This window comes from Aotus nancymaae, unplaced genomic scaffold (genome assembly GCF_030222135.1).
Source record: "Aotus nancymaae isolate 86718 unplaced genomic scaffold, 86718_ANA_hifiasm-v0.15.2.pri h1tg000002l, whole genome shotgun sequence".
In the NCBI taxonomy this organism is placed as follows: domain Eukaryota; kingdom Metazoa; phylum Chordata; class Mammalia; order Primates; family Aotidae; genus Aotus; species Aotus nancymaae.
In genome coordinates, this window is record NW_026988413.1 from 35,552,557 (window position 1) to 35,571,363 (window position 18,807).

An 18,807-nucleotide genomic window follows, 5' to 3' on the forward strand; every position below is an offset into this window, starting at 1 on the left:
ATTCCCTTTGAAATCTGGCACTAAACAAGGATGCCCTCTCTCACCACTCCTTTTCAATATAGTACTGGAAGTTCTAGCCAGAGCAATCAAGCAAGAAAAATAAATAAAGGGTATTCAAATAGGAAAGGAGGAAGTCAAATTGTCTCTATTTGCAGATGACATGATTGTATACCTTGACCCATCATCTCAGCCCAAAATCTCCTGAAACTGATAAGCAACTTCAGCAAGGTCTCAGGATACAAAATCAATGTGCAAAATCACAAGCATTCCTATACACCAATAACAGACTTAAAGAGAGCCAAATCAAGAATGAACTGCTATTCACAATTGCTACAAAGAGAATAAAATACCTAGGAATACAACTAACAAAGAACATAAAGGACCTCTTCAAGGAGAACTACAAACCACTGCTCAATGAAATAAGAGAGGACACAAACAGATGGAGAAACATTCCATGTTCATGGTTAGGAAGAATCAATATCGTGAAAATGGCCATACTGTCCAAAGTAATTTACAGATTCAACGCTATCCCCATCAAGATACCAATGACCTTCTTCACAGAACTGGAAAAAACCACCTTAAACTTCATATGGAACTGAAAGAGGGCCCACATAGCCAAATCAATTATAAGCAAAAAGAACAAAGCAGGAGGCATCACACTACTGGATTCAAACCATACTACAAGACTACAGTAATCAAAACAGCATGGTACTGGTACCAAAACAGAGACATAGACCAATGGAACAGAACAGAGGCCTCGGGGGCAACACAACACATCTACAACCATCTGATCTTTGACAAACCTGATGAAAACAAGCAATGGGGAAAGGAGTCCCTGTTTAATAAATGGTGTTGGGAAAACTGGCTAGTCATGTGCAGAAAGTAGAAACTGGACCCCTTCCTGACACCTTACACTAAAATTAACTCCAGATGGATTAAAGACTTAAACATAAGACCTAACACCATAAAATCCCTAGAAGAAAGCCTAGGCAAAACCATTCAGGACATAGGCATAGGCAAGGACTTCATGACCAAAACACCGAAAGCATTGGCAACAAAAGCCAAAATAGACAAATGGGACCTAATCAAACTCCACAGCTTCTGCACAGCAAAAGAAACAATCATTAGAGTGAATTGGCAACGAACAGAATGGGAAAAAATTTTTGCAATCTACCCATCTGACAAAGGGCTGATATCCAGAATCTACAAAGAACTAAAACAGATTTACAAGAAAAAAACAAACAAGCCCATTCAAAAGTGGGTAAATGACATGAACAGACACTACAAAAGAAGACATACATGAGGCCAACACACATTTGAAAAAATACTCACCATCACTGGTCATTAGAGAAATGCAAATCAAAACTACATTGAGATACCATCTCACGCCAGTTAGAATGGTGATCATTAAAAAATCTGGAGACAACAGATGCTGGAGAGGATGTGGAGAAATAGGAACACTTTTACACTGTTAGTGGGAGTGTAAATTAGTTCAACCATTGTGGAAGACAGTGTGGTGATTCCTCAAGGACCTAGAAATAGAAACTCCATTTGACCCAGCAATCCCATTACTGGGTGTATATCCAAAGGATTATAAATCATTCTACTATAAGGACACGTGCACACAAATGTTCATTGCAGCACAGTTTACAATAGCAAACACCTGGAACCAACCCAAATGCCCATCGATGATAGACTGGATAGAGAAAATGTGGCACATATACACCATGGAATATTATGCAGCCATCAAAAACGATGAGTTCGTGTCCTTTGTAGGGACATGGATGAACCTGGAAACCATCATTCTCAGCAAACTGACACAAGAACAGAAAATCAAACACTGCATGTTCTCACTCATAAGTGGGTGTTGAACAATGAGAACACATGGACACAGGGAGGGGAGCACTACACACTGGGGTCTGACAGGGGGAAATAGGGGAGGGACAGCAGGGGGTGGGGAGTTTGCGAGAGATAGCATGGGGAGAAATGCCAGATATAGGTGATGGGGAGGAAGGCAGCAAATCACACTGCCATGTGTGTACCTATGCAACAATCTTGCATGTTCTTCACATGTACTCCAAAACCTAAAATGCAATAAAAAAATAAAATAAAATGAAAAATAAATAAAAAATAAAAATAAAATGAAAAGAAAATGGTGACAGTAACCTGAGTCACTAAGCCATAAGAGGAATGCCTGATACCTGCCCTACGGAGGCAATGTACCATGCAGGGGAACCCTGGGAAGAGAGAGAACTGTGAGGGTATGCACAGTGAGTTCTGCACTATGGAGCCTGATTTGGTGTAGAAAGAGCAAGGAGAAGCAGCAACAGGATGGTCAAATAACGCTATGTGTAACTGAGAAAGAGAGAGCTAAGGTACAGAGAACGAAAACATCCCAGTAGTGGGGAGAAAATTTCAGGAAAATTAATTTGTTGTGAAGACACTCAGTAAACAGAAAGGGAGTCAGTAAGCCTTGTTCTTTCAGAATAGAGGAAGGCACAAAAGAAGAAAAAAGAAGGACACAGCAGGACAGACCCTGACTTGGACATCCCAGGCTAGAAAATAATTAATGAAAAATGCTGTAATGCCTTAGTTGCTTTAGTCCACATCTGAAATACTGACACCTCAGAGATCGATCACAATTCTTCCTTATTAGAAGACTTCCCATCAAATCTATAAAACAGTAAACATATAATCTGAACGTAAACTCAGAACTCCTGGGTAACCTCAATGTTTAATGCCCATTCTCCTCACTCAAAGCTTTGGTGTCTTTCTGAAAAAGGTGTACAACATAGAGCTTGTATAACTGAAGGGAGAGGAGAGAATGACGAATGGAAGAGTACAAGTTGCAAGACAGTTAAAAAAAAATACAACCTGAACAGTTTCACAACGCTTCAAACTCCAGCAAACGTAGAATCATGCTGGGTGTAGCTTAAGCTCCAGCGCAGTTCCTTCCTTCCCCAGGCTAACACTTACACATAGCGTGAATCTTGGAGGCAGAAAGAAATTAAAAGCAAAGCTAAGAACATAAGAACAGCGATTTCTCCTCAATGCGTCTCTAAGATCGCCAGCTGTGACTTCTTGCCTTCCTTTGCCTCGCATTGGTTGTTGCCTGCCAACCTTCAACTCCACTGGAAAGCTCATTCGTGTCAACCAACGTGAAGGAAGCTATACTATTCCCCTTTGCTGCTTCACCTAAATTTTCCTTTTTCTCTTTTCTAGCTGTTTTTAAAAGCAGTATAAAGCATCTTTTTCAGCCTTCTTTTCAAGGCTTCTTTGAGTTGCCACCCACGATGCACAGCTGTGGGTCAGCAGTTTACTATTTACTGTAATCTCACAGACATAACAGAGATCCAACAGAGATCATAAAAACACAGGGAGAGCTGAGAGACGGTGGTCTTGACAGTTTCCTTCATTATATCTGTAAAAATAAGGCAGATCTTGAAAATAAGACAGAACTTGAAAGGGTCAAAGAGAATATAGTTTGCTTGTTTTCTTTTTTTTTGACACAATTTGATGCGATTCCCTATTTTGTAGCCAATGGAAACCACTCCTGAGTGTGTCCTCTTTAGTCTCTTCTCCCTCCCTCTGCCTTCCTCTTCCTTAGACTCTTGCTCCATCCCTGTCCTCTCAGACACTCATATAGCGCTTAAGAGGAGGGAGAAGTTATTTTCTTTCCATCTCCAAGCCCTGATTGCTTTTGCCGGTGTTAAAGTAAATGCTCTCCAGCTGACTCTGTGATTGCCCTCTGAGTCTTACCACAGTGTCAGAAGTAGTTAAAGGATGTCCGTAATGAAGAAAATAGAGAATTGACAATCCGCAATTATGAAATAACAAGCAGAGGACAAGGAAAGACCTTGTTCTTTTGAAAAATGTTAATATAATAGCAAGTCTCTGTCCCCTGATGCCAAAACAACAAGTTAATTCAGCAATTCAGCCTTAAAATAGTAAGTCCATACAGAGGCATTGTAGCAGAAAGGAAAGAGCACTGGGGCAATTACGACAACAATATCAATACCTGAGCATCATGCGATTGACCAAACATTTTCACAGATGCCAGAGGCTCTGAATCTGAGTTGGAGGCTTTTCCAGACACATCGCAAGGCCGCCTGAATCTCAAGTCTCTCTCATTTCTCCCTCCAACCCCATTCATTATCAGCTGACACTAATTAAGTTCCACTTGATGAACTCCATTTTCCTCATCTGCAAATGAGCACTGACACCTTCCTTCTACTTTTTGTGCTACTGTAAGAATCCAAAATGACTCAGTTTAGAAGAAAGCATTCAAAAATACGTAGTCCCTCAAAAATGGAAGATATTATTAGAGAAATATATCTTAAATAATTGTCAAATAACATGTTGAAAAATTAACATAGTTTAAGTAAAAGTCTTTAAAATTTTAATCATATTGTTCATAAGTGTTTTGTCAAATTACAAGTAGGATATGAAAACGTAGTATTTATATATGAGACATTAAATAATTTCAAAACAATAAATGAGCCACCATCTCTACGATTATTCTCTGATAAAAACTCAGTATCAGAACAAACATATCATTATAAAAATGCATAGGGGTATGATGCCATACATACAATGAACATACTTCTTAGATTTGGGGGCTGGACCAGAAATTAGGCCATTTGTTAATTGGCCAATTAAATATGATTTCATTTATACTTTGTTATACTGTTCTATAAATGAATTCACACATTAGTGTATAAAAAGCCCTTTATGAAACATTACATTCTCTGTTTAAGGCTCAGAAAATATGGTCATCAGTGTCTGGTCTTAGGGCCTTCCACTTGTTCTTTTAGAAATTCCTGAATTCCTTGCTTTCATTCCCCATTCAATTTTCATTCTCCTCTATAGATTTTCCCAACTACAAGGTGTGCTCCTCATCCTCCCACCTCCATCCTGCCCAGCTTATGACCTCAGTTGTCCTCCTAGCTCTGCTGTCTCCTTTGCATTTCACTTCTGCACACACACGGAGCCCAGGGTTCTGCAGTGGGTCATCATCAACAAACTTGTGGCAGCTGGCCTACAATCTCTTTCTGGCACATAGCAAACATGTCCTCCTCTGGGCAGAGTCCAGCCTAATGGAACACCTGCCGGATGTAAGGGTCGAATTCAGGCACTGAGTTGGGGATTAAGAGATTCTCCATCCACTGCCTATCCAGTCACCACACTTATACCCCCTGGAGGAGGAGGATAGGTTCTAAGCCCATTTCAACTGTTTGACATTGTCAATCCCAAGAATAGAATCTCTGGCTCCTGTCTTCTCCCCTTGGCATTCATATGCATGTATCAACCAGTTCATCTGGATTTTCCCCAGAAATCCAGGGCTTCCTTGAGCTGAACAGATGGTTAAGGGTAGATAGCCAACATACTCCATGCAGGTGACTGACTCTGCATCTTCAGGGCGGCAAAGATCTGCTCCACTTCTTGTTGAATGAAGAGCTGCAGGATAAGGGCACATACCTGGCATACCCAGAGAAACATTGCCTTATCCTATTCATGGAGAGACCACAGTGTTAAGAAGAATGTGGGGAAGAGGCACCACATTCCACATAAAAGAAATAGACCAAGTTTCCTTCAGCACACATTTATGCCTGGGCATTCATTCTGTTTCCTTGCTTACTCTTAGCACCCTCATTGCTATTCACTATTCACTCTCCGTGGCCTTCTTACCTGGTCCTTTCAGGTTACTGGCCATTACTGACGTGCAACCTTGGTCTCCCTTGAGACAACCCTGGATAACACTTTCTGCAACCTGACTGAGCTCCAAGAACCCTCCCTCTCATGTTTTACCCCGGGAGGTCCCCCCACCCTACCCTGTCCACCTGTTCCTGCTCACGTTGCCAGATGCTGCACAATCACACTAACACATCATAACACAACCTCACATATTCTTTCAAAATCAACCCTGGAGGTCTCCAAATTACATATTCATTCTAGAATGTTTAAATGTCAGATGGCCAACTTCTTGCTTCCACAGTCAAAAATTGGCAGGAAATGCCAATATCTAAAATCCCTAGATATAAGCACTGTTTTTTAAAGGAAGGAATAAGACATCATCTAATACTGATACCAACTTTTCAAGTCCCTAAACTCTCTAATCCTTTCTTTGTGGGACCAAATGTGTTCCAGAATAGCTTTTGGCTTTCTTCTGTGGCTGGCTGGAAAAGGAAGTTCCCTTCCTAGATTTCTAGTTTATTCTTAAATGGTCTAGCAGTCAGTCTCAGGCAGGTCTAAAGTGGAAACCATGTCTTAGATGCTCAAACAAATTGCTTTGGTCTTCCCAGGAAAGCAGGAGGTGAAGACATGTTTTGAATGAAGAAAAGACCTGGGTGGGGAGGTTGTTTGGGAGTAATTGGAGTTTAAAAGCCAAATGGAAAGTACAAAAGAAGAATTCAAGGACTGCTGACCACCACAGAGAGCTCTATATTGAATACACAGCACAAACTTATACTAGATCTTATTCATCCATTCATTCAACATATTACGTACCAGGAATTATGTAAACTTGATCTCTGCCCTGATCCAACTGACAGTAATTTATTGGAAAGTTTTGCTTTAATGCTAGATTTCACAGGGTATGGTTACATTACTATAAATGCTTGGTTACTTTGGAAATGTGCTTAGGATTATGTGCACATTACTGCATAATGAGACATACTTCTATTTATATCCCAGAAGAGGGGCTTCCTTTTAAGATATTATTTCATAAGAAAAATAGGAGACAATTCTAGCTTTTGAAATTTATATGTCTGACAGAATATGTTTCCACAAATACAGTTTATCTGCTCTCCAGCAAAACAAGTTTGTTTAAAGCAAACATGGTAGTACTTTAATCATTGTTTTTTAAAAGAAACATAGTACACTTACCTCCTGTCTTCCCTGTCCTCATATACTCCCCCACAAGAAAACTAACTCTGCCTCAAACCTATCTCCTTTTAAAATAGCTTATGTAGTTCTCAGATAAGTAGGTTTTGCTTGTACAATTGGAAGTTTCCGATGTGTTATTAATGTTTTCACTGTTTATTCAGGAAAAAAGATAGTTCTTAAAGATAATAACACAGAGAAGAGTAAAGGGAAACATTCAAAATCACTTCTGCCCTCTGGGCGTGTCCAGTAGGGAAGGTTTACTGCTCGGTATGAAAGTCAACTTTCTGATTGATGCTTTGCTAAGGTCAGGTAGTTCCTTCACTGCTATAGAAAAGCTAATTTCCTGTTCCATTTTTCCTGAAGCATTTGTGCACTTTGGCTAAATTAATACTAGATTTTCCACTGGGGAAGAAGTAGGCTTAGGGCTGCAGCTATTGGAATGCTATTATACGTTGTATTGCTTGTTAAAGAAATAGTGAAACATCAAGAGGAAACTCAATTGTAGCAGCACAATTTTGGGCTCCTAGTGGCATTTTGAAACATAACTTTATAACTTGGCATTTATATAGCACACTATACTATAAATTTTTAATGAAAAAAAGTGTTTCCAGTAATCCCATTTGTGTTACATATGTGCTTCTTTTCCCAAGAGGCACCAAATGCAATGAGAATATTTTAATGATATCATTCTTTTGGATATGAAAATATATATTCCCCCATCTTTTGTAATCTCAATGTTTTTCAAAGTACTCTCAGCTAAAGTGTCTAATTAGATCCCATAGCACCTCTGTGACAGGCATTTCGATCCCTGGACCACAGACTAGGAAAATAAAACCCAAAGAAGTCACTTGTCCACCGTCACTCGACTCTTCATTATTGAAACTGGGATTCCCCATTTCAGTCCTGGGTAATTTCTCCTTCTCGTGGAAAGAGTGAATGGGTCACAGAAGGATCTGTTTCAGACACATCAACTTTTAACGGGTTGTTCTGGTGGTTTCTAGAAGTCTGCACCACCACCTCAACACCACCCACTTTTTCCTGTGCCAAAAGAAATAAGAAATATCAAGACCCTGGAGCAATATTATTTTTTAAGTAAATTCTATTTTCTTCCCATAGTTATACATTACCATTAGGCTTCTTCCTTCACTGACTCTCTCTTCCTAGACTGGCTACCCCAAAACCCTCTCTCGGGCACACTCAAAAATGTTTAGGCCAGCAGTTACCAGCTTCAATTGTCAAGATTAGCTGTGAGGTATGTTACAAGAAATTAGCTACAAAAAGAACGAAAATATCAAATTTGTTAATAATTGATGTTTAATAAATGAGGGAAGATATGCTGCATTCTGACTACTGGCAATCAAAGTGACTTTCTTGAGCAGATGAGGAAGTATCATGCATATCCCTGGAAAGCTGGTGGACTATGCTTGCATTTGACTGTATTGATATGGCAAAAGGGGAAAGTGGACAAGCAGCTTTAAATATTTACCTGAGCAAAAGGTACTGAAGAAAACACAGGGTGATGAATATGTACTATATATGCATTATTGAATCAAATATAATGTAACCTATACTGAGTGCTTGTTTTTGAGATGAGAACTTAAATCCAGCTTCTCGGGGGAAGAAAGGACACACATAATATTTATTAAACATTGACTCTGGGCAACCACCATGCTTGATGCTTTCAAACATATTATTTTATTCAGTTCTCACAAATAGGGGTTAGTTCCATTTTCCAATAAGAAAAGGGAGGATTTTAAAATGTAGATAAAATTTGCCAATTGTTGTATAGCTATGATAAAGCTAGAATTTGGACCGATGTATTCCACAACATACTCATGATCTGCTAGGCTTCTTATTCAATATACTTAACAGGTTTGATTGAAAGCTTTGCTGGAGATTGTAAGATCTGTTCTCAACAGTAATATGCAGGTTGCAGAGCTTCTCTCTTACCAAGTTACTCTGATTGGGCTGCACTATAAATGAACTGGTGGGGTTCCTATTGAGAACCCCTAGATAAAGATTAGAGACACCAAAGCTAGTTATATGTCAAGAAACATGATAAGGTCCATTCTGCACTAGCAAATCCATGTGCTCTTCTTCATAATTATTTTTATCCATCTATTATTTTGGATCATAAATACCCCTACTCTCTATTAGTGAACTTAATTAGAAGTTGAATAAAAAATTTTAAGATCCTTATACATGGCTGACTCAGTCTTTTATTGTCATATTCCTTTCTGAACTCCATACGTGATAAGTCAAAATGCTTTTTACATTTTGAACAAGTCTCCAAAAAGTGCAAAAGGTGACAAAGCTTTGTTTACTTTGCAAATTTCCAAATTTGGTGTAGTTTCTGCCACAGAATATAAATCCCATATTAGAAAATGAGCTCATTCTTTTAGTGAGAACAGATTCCTTGGAAAAAATATCTAAAGGAAGCCAAGGGGAAAAACGAAACCAAAACATTCTTTTCACCCCAAAAGGCCACAGACTCAGAGTTGATAACAGGAAGCACATTTTATAATGTCAGTGTATCTAGTGGTTTCCATTTCAGAGGGTTTATCTTATACAAATTTTCAGTTCCATTAAAACAAACAGAATTGCTTAGAGGGAGAAAGAAGCAGACGCACCTGCCACTATCTGAAAAAAATGAGAGAGAATGACACTTATAAAATGATTAATTCTTTGATACATATGAAATTTAATATAACTTGTCTAAATTTGAGCTTCATCAAGACTTCATTAAAATGTATCTAATGTAAACAAATTTGAATTTGTTTAAAATTCTCTCGAGCAATTTTTCACCCATATGCATATTTCATTATAAAAATTTAACATAGCTTTAATCAGCTGTCTCAGATAAATTCACATGCATTAAATGCTCATCAGGAAGCCTAAGTAATTCCATGAAAGTTGCATACCTGTTTGTATGTTGACAACATCTCTTGAGAGCCTCCTATACATAGACTTTTGTATTTAAATTCCATCAGCAAGATTTTTTAAATCCACACCTTCCAATCCAGTTACAAAATAAAAATTTATAAAAGAAAAGGTTCAATTTTAGGTAGAATTAATCTGTTAAAAATGGAAATTCCTTAACAGAAATAGAGGTTAGATGATGGAGACTATGAGATAAGAAAGAAGATATGTACTTTGGGAGGCCAAGGCAGGGTGATTGCCTGAGCTCAGGAGTTTGCCACCAGCCTGGGCAACATGGTGAAACCCTTTTTATACTAAAATACAAAAAATTAGCAGGGTGTGGTGGCGTGCACCTGTAGTCCCAGCTACTTGGGAGGCTGAGGCAGGAGCATTGCTTGAACCTGGGAGGTGGAGGTTGCAGTGAGCCAAGATCGCACCACTGCACTCCAGCCTGGGCAACACAGCGAGACTCCATCTCAATCAATCAATCACTCAATCAATCAATAGATGTAATTAGAAAGGCACAATGATTAGAAAAGGATGCTATTATTATTATTATGTTAGATACTTGAGAATGTTTATAGGCTAAGGATTTCAATGAGACAAAGGAGCTGATAACAGGAGAAATCAATGATAGTTAATTAATCAATGATAATTAATCAACTTTAATGTAGAAATGGCATAATGATTCTCATTAGCCAGCAGTCCAAGAGATAGTACAGCAAAGAGTTCAACAATACTTGTACAGGAAGAAGAAGTGGAGGAGTTTTGAGTTCAGCAAGAGAAAGAAAAGAGGGAGAGAAGGAGTTCCTCTCATATCTTGGCCCTGTTCTAGAGTTGGCAAATTCAAATTCATCATTCATTTATTTATTGGTTCATAGGCTGAATATTTATTCAATGCTCACTATGTATCAGATACTGTTTTGACACTGGGAATGCAGCAGTAAACCAATCAAATAAAGTATTTGATCTGAAGGAGCTTATATTCCATGTAGAAAGACAGACAATAAACAAATGAATAGATACATTACTCAGGGTCCAAAATCTTAATCTCTTTCCTCCTATCTGCACTCAACTCACCTCTCCCCATCCCCAGCTATAACATGCTGTTCATCTCTGCATCTCAGACTTTAAAAAATATAAAGATTTAGCAAAACTGAGAACTTGCCTATAGATAAGCAAGTCTGACACTGAATGATATATCACAGCCTCCTTAAGTTTGGTCTTGATTCAAAAGATTCATTCTACTGTGAAAAGGCAACAGCTTAGAGGCTACGGGACAGAAAGAGAAACCCAACAAAGCTTTCATCTCAGACTTTTCTTATCCAAAGACTTATATTCATTGCAGCAATTATTTATTGCTCGCTGACTTTGTGAAGGCCAAATGTCAGGGTCTATAGGGTCCACAGAGATGAGTGGGTCTTCAAGGAAATTAAATAATAATTATTTTGATAGTTAATATTTATTGAGTGCTTTCTATCTGCCAGACACTTTAAGTGCTTTGTGTGATTTATCTCACTTAAGGCTCATGGTAGCCTTGTGGAGTTGGTGATAATATATCCATAGTGGAGCTGATGATAATATATCCATATCCAGGTAAGGAAAGTAAATCCTAGAGAGGTCAAGAAATGCGCCCAAGGTAACAAGGTAACAAATGGTATTAATTTGAATGCAGTGTTCATGTGCTTAACTATTCTGCCTTGCCAAATTTATTAGTTTCCTAGAGCTGCCGTAACAAAGTATTTGAAGACGGATGATTTAAAACAAGAGAAACTTACTTATTAAGTCTCACAATTCTGGAGGCTAGAAGCCTGAAATAACAGTGTCAGAGGTGCCATGCTTCCTCTGAAACTTGGAATGGAATCCTTCATTGACTCGCTCAAGTTTCTGGGGGGTTGCTGCAATCTTTTATGTCCTTTAGTGTGTAGCTCAATGACTCCAATCTCTGCCTTCAACATTACATGGTATTCTCCTGTGTGTCTCTCTCTTCATATGCTGCCTTCTTCTTCTTTTTTTCTTTGAGATAGAGTTTCACTCTTGTTACCCAGACTGGAGTGCACTGGCACGATCTTGGCTCACTGCAACCTCTGCCTCATGGGTTCTAGTGATTCTCCTGTCTCAGCCTACCGAGTAGCTGGGATTACAGGTGCCTGCCACCACGCCTTGCTAATTTTTTGTATTTTTAGTAGAGACGGGGTTTAAGGGGTTGGCCAGGCTGGTCTCGAATTCCTGACCTTGAGTGATCCACCCACCTCGGCCTCCCAAAGTGCTGGGATTACAGGTGTGAGCCACCACGTCTGGCCTGCTGTCTTCTTATAACACCAGTCATATTGGATTAGAGGCCATCTTACTCACCTTAACTAATCATATCTGCAATAACCCTATTTCCAAGTAAGGTGATATTCTGAGATATTGGAGTTTAAGGCTCCAACATATCTTTTCTGGGGTGGAGGACACAATTCAACCCATAATACCAATGAATGGAGTTAGCATATGGGGCTATAATAAAATAGAAAGGACATTAGTCTCAGTCCAGTCCTGTCCTATCAACTTATGTTACTTTGAGAGAGGCACTTTCTTTCCATGGCCTTCATTTTCCTCAAGAAAGAAAGATGTTGAACTTTATCATCTCTAACTTATTTGCAGTTCTAACATTCTAATGTTCCTTCATTTATAAATAATTATAATGAAACAAGTTTTATTAGGGATGTTTAAGCACACATCCACTTATGGAGATAAAGGCTGCTGTGATGAAGGAGGTGAAACTTCATAGGCTCTCGAAAGCTTTAAGAATGATCAGGACGGTTTCTAGAGGTATTGACTAGGGAAGGCTCCCTGGAGGAGACTCCTGACACAGGGAGATATGTTGGATTTTAGAGAATAGGCTGTTGGCTGGATGATGGATTGCATGTAGAGAAAGGGTGGAGACAGGCTGGAAAAGTATGTTGGGACATGCCAGGATCAGAATGGTTTCTACTCAGTTGAGTGTGCTCAACGTTACCATTCCTAAAGGTTTTCAGCAGAGGTATTGTGGGACTTGTGCACAGCCTGCATAAGATATGCAGGCAGATGGAGGAGTAACTAGTTAAATCACTGAACGAGTCTAGGTTAGTGGCAATGAGGAGATAGCATTGAGTTTGTGAAGGTAGACACCAAGATTTTGGAATCTGATGAACTCTTATCTGAATTAATTTGGAGGGCTAGAGAAAATTCTACTTGACATAGTTATAAAAGTTGTACTAATGTGATATTTACTAAAATTATAATAGTATAATAAAGGGCTAAATTCAGAGCATGGTCCTAGAGAGAAATTAGAAGTTAGAGCTAAAAAAGGAGCACCATGTCTACAGGCAATATATAAACCACAAGGAGGAAATCTAGGTCTGGGCCAGATGCCAAGGAGAAGAAGAGGAAGCAACATGCAAGCTGGTTGAGACTAATGGTTCTGAATCAGGGCTGTAAACAAGGCAAGAATGTTTTGGACTTTATACAACAATGTAAATATGATAAATACTACTTAACTGTATACTTAAAAATGGTTAAGAGGTTTTTTTTTTTAACCTCTATTAAAAACATTTTAAGGAGAATTTTTTTTTTTTCTTTTTGAGACAGGGGCTTGCTCTGTCACCCAGGCTGGAGTGCAGTGGCATAACCATAGCCCACTGCAGCCTCAACATCCCAGGCTCAAGCAATCCTCCCACCTCAGCCTCTTGAGTAGCTGGGGCTCCAGGCACATGCCATCAATCCCAGATAGTTTCTTTAAACTTTTTATAGGAACAGTGTCACCCCATGTTGCTTAGACTGGTCTTGAACTCCTGGACTTAAGTGATCCTTTTGCCTCAGCCTCCCAAAGTGCTGGGATTACAGATGTGAGTCACTACTCCAGTCTTATGAAGAGGAAGAAGAAGAAGGAAGAGGAGGAGGAGGAAGAAGAATGTTGTGACCTTTCTAATTTGGAGCTGGCCATGTGGCTCAGTGGCAGGTCTCAGATTTGGTAAGGAGCCAGGCCAGATGGATTTGGTGAGGAACAAGGTATGGGGAAGAAGCAAAAAAAATCAGAGGTTTAAAACCTAGATAAATAGTGGTTGAGTGTCAGGTCCTATTCATTGAAATAAGAAGGTTAAGAGGAGTCATTGATTTGGACATTAAATTTGTGAAATAAATTTTTAAACTTTTTGTAGTATTTTATAATATTCTAGAAAAAGGTAACAGGATGAAAATCAGCAGTAGGCAAAATTGATACATTCATCAAGGAAAAGCATAAAACAATACAAAGCTCCAAGGATGTAAGATTGGAAATGTCTACCTTTATCATCAGAGAGAGGAAATGACCTCTAAAGGAGACCACAAGTTTTTCAGAATAACCTTGTTGTGTTGTGGAATTCAAAGATGAAATTTCAAGAAAGAGTCACCGCCCAATAGCAGAAGATGCCTCAGAGAAGAAGGATATTGACTGAAAATAGAGCATTAGATTTGGTAGTAAGGAGTTCACCAAGAGAGGTTTCAGTAGAAAGGACCAAATGTAAAGCATAAGGAATAGGAAGAGGTGACCAGGAAGTACATGCAAAGAGAACAAATTACAGTTTCTCTGAAGGGAAGTAGAGAGACAGGGAGCATATTATATTAGGTAGATTGCCAGGTACAAAGAAAGCGTATTGTTTTATTAGTTCTAAACATGTTTGCTGGCAGGAGGAAAGATTTGGAATTGGCAGTATTATAAGTAATAGAGGGTAATTGTGGAGCCAGTTTTGGAAAAAGTTGAAAAGGGGTGTTCAAGAACACATATGGAAAGTAAGATTTGGCAAAGAAGAGGCATTTTGAAACAGCACACCAACTGGTCTCCCTGTGTTCGATTCTACTCCAGTCCATTCTGCAATGTGTGTTCATACTGTTCTCTCTAATACACTTATCTATTTATGCCAATCTTTGCTTAACATTCTTCAGGGATTCTCTGTTGTCTTTGGAATAGAATCCAGGCTCTTTATCATGTGCACATTTCCCACATCCAGACCCTGCTGAATTTTCTACCTTGTGTATTTGCCTTCTGGCTTCCATCAACACCACCACCACACACACACACACACACACACAGCAAAACAAATACATTGAATTCTCCAAATGTATCAGACTATCTGCCTATTTCATTTTTTATTTGCATATGTGGACTATTCGACTGACTTGTAATACTTTTTTTTCTCTACCCTCTCTAGTTTCTTCTCAACATTCAAAAAGTAGTCTTGTAATTATCAGTGTCCTATCACCTTGTTAATTTACTTGTCTGTCTCACAGAAGCTTTTATTTCTGTATCACTAGTATCTTATAAAGAGGCTAATATATACAAATTGTTCAATAAATATTTACTAAATGAATGAAAAAGAATGAATAAATGAAAGGTATCAGGAAGAGAAAGGGTAGAGATGAAGCAAGGTTCTGTGGGGTTCTTTTTTCAGTTGAGGAGGAGGATTCTCAGTGAGCTAATCATAAAATTTTTATATAAAAGAAGAGAGGCCTCTTCCCAAGAGTGTGAGAATTTTTGCCGGATTTTTGGTGGATTTCGAGAAAGCAAAATTATCAGACTATTGTATCAGTAGTTAGTAGATCACATTGCCTCATCTACCCCTCCAGTGGGCATTACTCGTCATTGTTGTGGTCATCAAACTAAAGATAGTGTTTTCAAACTGTCTCTGCACCACAGACCTGAAAGCACCTACTCACAGTACGGATTGAAAAGGAGGATCCACCTCACCTTTGCACCTGCAGGACCACACCCAGGAAAGTGCTAGCTTCTCTAGTGTATGCCCTGAGAAGCCAGGTAACTAAACCTGTAAGTACCATGAGAGGGACTCCAATCAATAAAAGACAGAAGAAGAGATCAGGAGATGAATTCCTTGCCCTTTCTGCTCCTTTTGGCCAGCACCTGTACTAAGACGTGGTGGTTGAAGAAAGCCTCTCTGGAAATGACTCGCAATAATGTACTCTCTTGTGTCTGCTCTCCCTACTCTGTTCTTTCCTCACTCCTGTGTCCCTGGGATTGCATTAACCATTAAAGTGTTAGCATGCAAGCGTTTGCCTCCAGTTCTATTTCTAGAAAACCTGGGCCAAGTAAGGAATTTTTAAGAAATTTTCTAATGTTAAATTTACTATTAGAAATGCAAACAAGATTAATTAGATCATTTTCAATTGAGAATATTCACTTATTTGCATTGGGCTGTGTTTGGATCCTTGAGAAAGTAGATATCATATAGAATGGTCATTGAAAGAGAAGGGAGAATCGTGAATACATGGGAAATGAATAGTCAAGCAACAGTCAACAAAACAGTGGTTCTCATTTTGGAGCCATCAACAGGAGGAAATCAGAAACACATGGCTATGGTGAGCATAAATGTATTCTCCAAATAGCAAAGTTTCCATTAAAGGAGCATATACTAAGGAGATTTTCTTTCATTGTTTCTGTTTATAATTTAATGTGCTTCCTGTGTTATGAAATGTTAAAGTGTTAGATGCTATAAAAATAGATAAATCTATTGAGTGACCTACTTTGATGAAGACAACACATCTATGTTTATATATTAAATTGAAATAACGTTAAGACTTGGCAGATTGTAGGCAATATTTAAACTACTAACATTGGGATAAAATTCAGAAGAAGTGACAAAAATACATTTGCTTAGCCAGGCCCTTTGGATTATTCAAATGGAAAAATGAATTGAAGTTTGGCAAGAAAGAGGGAGAGTACTTCCTTACTATGGAAAGTTGGCATATACTATACCATGATCTCAATCCATACTGAAAACAGCTTGAGACATTGAACCAGATCCCATGTGTGAAAGTGTACAGGGTAAAGTCACCCATCATCGAACATTTGCTAGTACAGAACCCTCTGTTAGGAGGCTGATAAAGTACAAAAGATCTTCTCATAGACACAACTGCAACAAAAAAAGGCTGAGAAATATGTATTGCTTATTCAATGAGTTAAAAACTCTGATCCAAGAAGTTTTTATTTCTGTGTATTTATGTTGGTTTCTGAATGTTTATCCCTGTAAACACTAAAATGTTCACTGAAATACTTGTTTTAATATGCTCAGTTGAAGTCTTTAATTATGATTTTTTTGTCATTTTTGGTTTTTAAATCTAGATCCAATTTACACATCCTGGAGGGGCAGTTAGTTTAACATGTAAACATACTGGTTGTTAAGCATTTTTAGTAGTTCTTAGCATGTTTTTAACTCTGAATATCTGACAGAAATCTATAACTTTCCCCCCAAAGATCTGCACGTACACCTACATTACAGTATTTTGCACAAAATGTCAGGGACACATACATTTTATATATCTAAATACATTCTGGAATCCATGAACCCCAGGTCAAAATCAACTGTGTTAAGTAACTTTCAAAAACATTTAAAGCAAAGATTTGACTAAAGAAAAGTCCTAATAACAGGAATATATATATTAGTTTGCAAATAAAAGTAATAACACAATCCAGAATTTACAGATAGAAACAATGCTACTTATATAAAATGCCTCAAAGCTAATTCTAGGTTTTCAGGAAAACCTATATAGCATCTGATCAGTTTTTTTTCAATGAACTTCACAAATAGTTATTTTAGAAAATGGTCAATATATTGATAAAGGCATTCTCTCTTCATTTTAGCCATCTGAAAGAATAATAATTTAAATTGGAGTACAATTTGACTCTTTTTTGAAACATATACTGTAAGTAGAATTAATTAGTAGCTGGTTTTAATTAACGTGTGTGTGACACTTTCTCACTTCCCTTCTGTCTCAAATAAAAAGTGGCTTTAATCCAGGGGCTGGCATAGGTTAAAAATGGAAGGACATGGCTAATGTTTGGAAATCTACTTGTCATATCCACTAGGCTCCTGAACTATAATTGTAAATTTAGGGTCTTGCTCATGGTTAAAATACCTAATACTGTGAATCATTTGTAAACCAAATTCATCATGCATTTGGCATTTTTGGTGAAGAAAATTCTCAAGTGAATGTTTTACACTAGCAGCCAGTAAGTTTCAGATGGTTTACAAGTAGTAGGAAATTCAAAGTTGAAATGAAATTTTCTATGACAGCCCACAAATAACAGCTAACATATGCCTAAATTACAGACAAAGCAGGAATCACACAGAGCGAAGAAGGGGAATAAGAAAGCTGTAAGTTCATGAATAAAACCTTTCCAACCAAAATTCTTCGCAAAAATTTTAGGCATTTAAAAGCAAGACTATCTCGACTATTTTTGAAGAAACTGCATTTCTCAATATTAGAAATGAATAAGAAATGACTTTAACAGTCACTTTACAGCCATTGTAACTGTGATGTATTCAGGAAAAGAAAAAATTTAATGCTAGTATAAATTAACAACAACAACAAAAATACACATTCTTCAATCACTTTACTGTGCCTAAAAATAGATATACAATTTCAGTTGCAGTTTCATTTTAAAGTGTTTCTACTTATATTATCTGCTTTTCTTTGTCATAGATATTTCTTGGTATTACGGATAACAAATGAAGTCACTTAAAAGTTTCACATTTTCTTTGTTTTAACTTAATGTTATTTTGTATTTTAATAATTTCTTGTAGTTGTGGTTTCAAAAGTTGTTACAAGGGCTTTGAATTTACTTTTATTTAGAGCATCAGCCCTGTAGCAGGAACCGAGCAGCTTGGTAGCTATTGCTCTGGGGATGCATCATGTCATAATGCTAACCATGTGGACTGCCTAAACAGCACTGTCAGGCTCCTTGTTCATAAAATTATGACAATCATATCTACTGTACCTGTCACACAGGGCAGTAGTCTGAAACAAAATAAATAAAAGAGTTTTTAAAATAAGTGAACAAGTGATGCTGGTCAATTGTGGATGTGTTGGTAATCATGGTAGCAACAGAGCTGATGTTCAAGAGGAAATTCTACTTCAAACGGTAACCGGGATCATAAGATAGACTGGAATCTACTGTAGATACAAGATGCTACTTACAGAGCCCTCAAT

General features: G+C 38.0%; 1 protein-coding gene across 5 annotated transcripts in view; it reads right to left on the reverse strand.

Annotated features, from left to right (window-relative positions):
• Positions 1-18,807, reverse strand: part of CPED1 (cadherin like and PC-esterase domain containing 1) — a 313,055-nt gene that overhangs the window by 292,296 nt on the left and 1,952 nt on the right. Inside the window, exon 1 of one of the 5 annotated variants that reach the window (XM_064373995.1) lies at positions 2,875-2,895. The exons of the other annotated variants lie outside the window; for them this stretch is intronic. The gene's annotated coding sequence lies outside the window, so the exon portion shown is untranslated. Of the gene's footprint in view, positions 1-2,874; positions 2,896-18,807 lie in introns of those variants that run through there. 5 annotated transcript variants of the gene reach the window in all.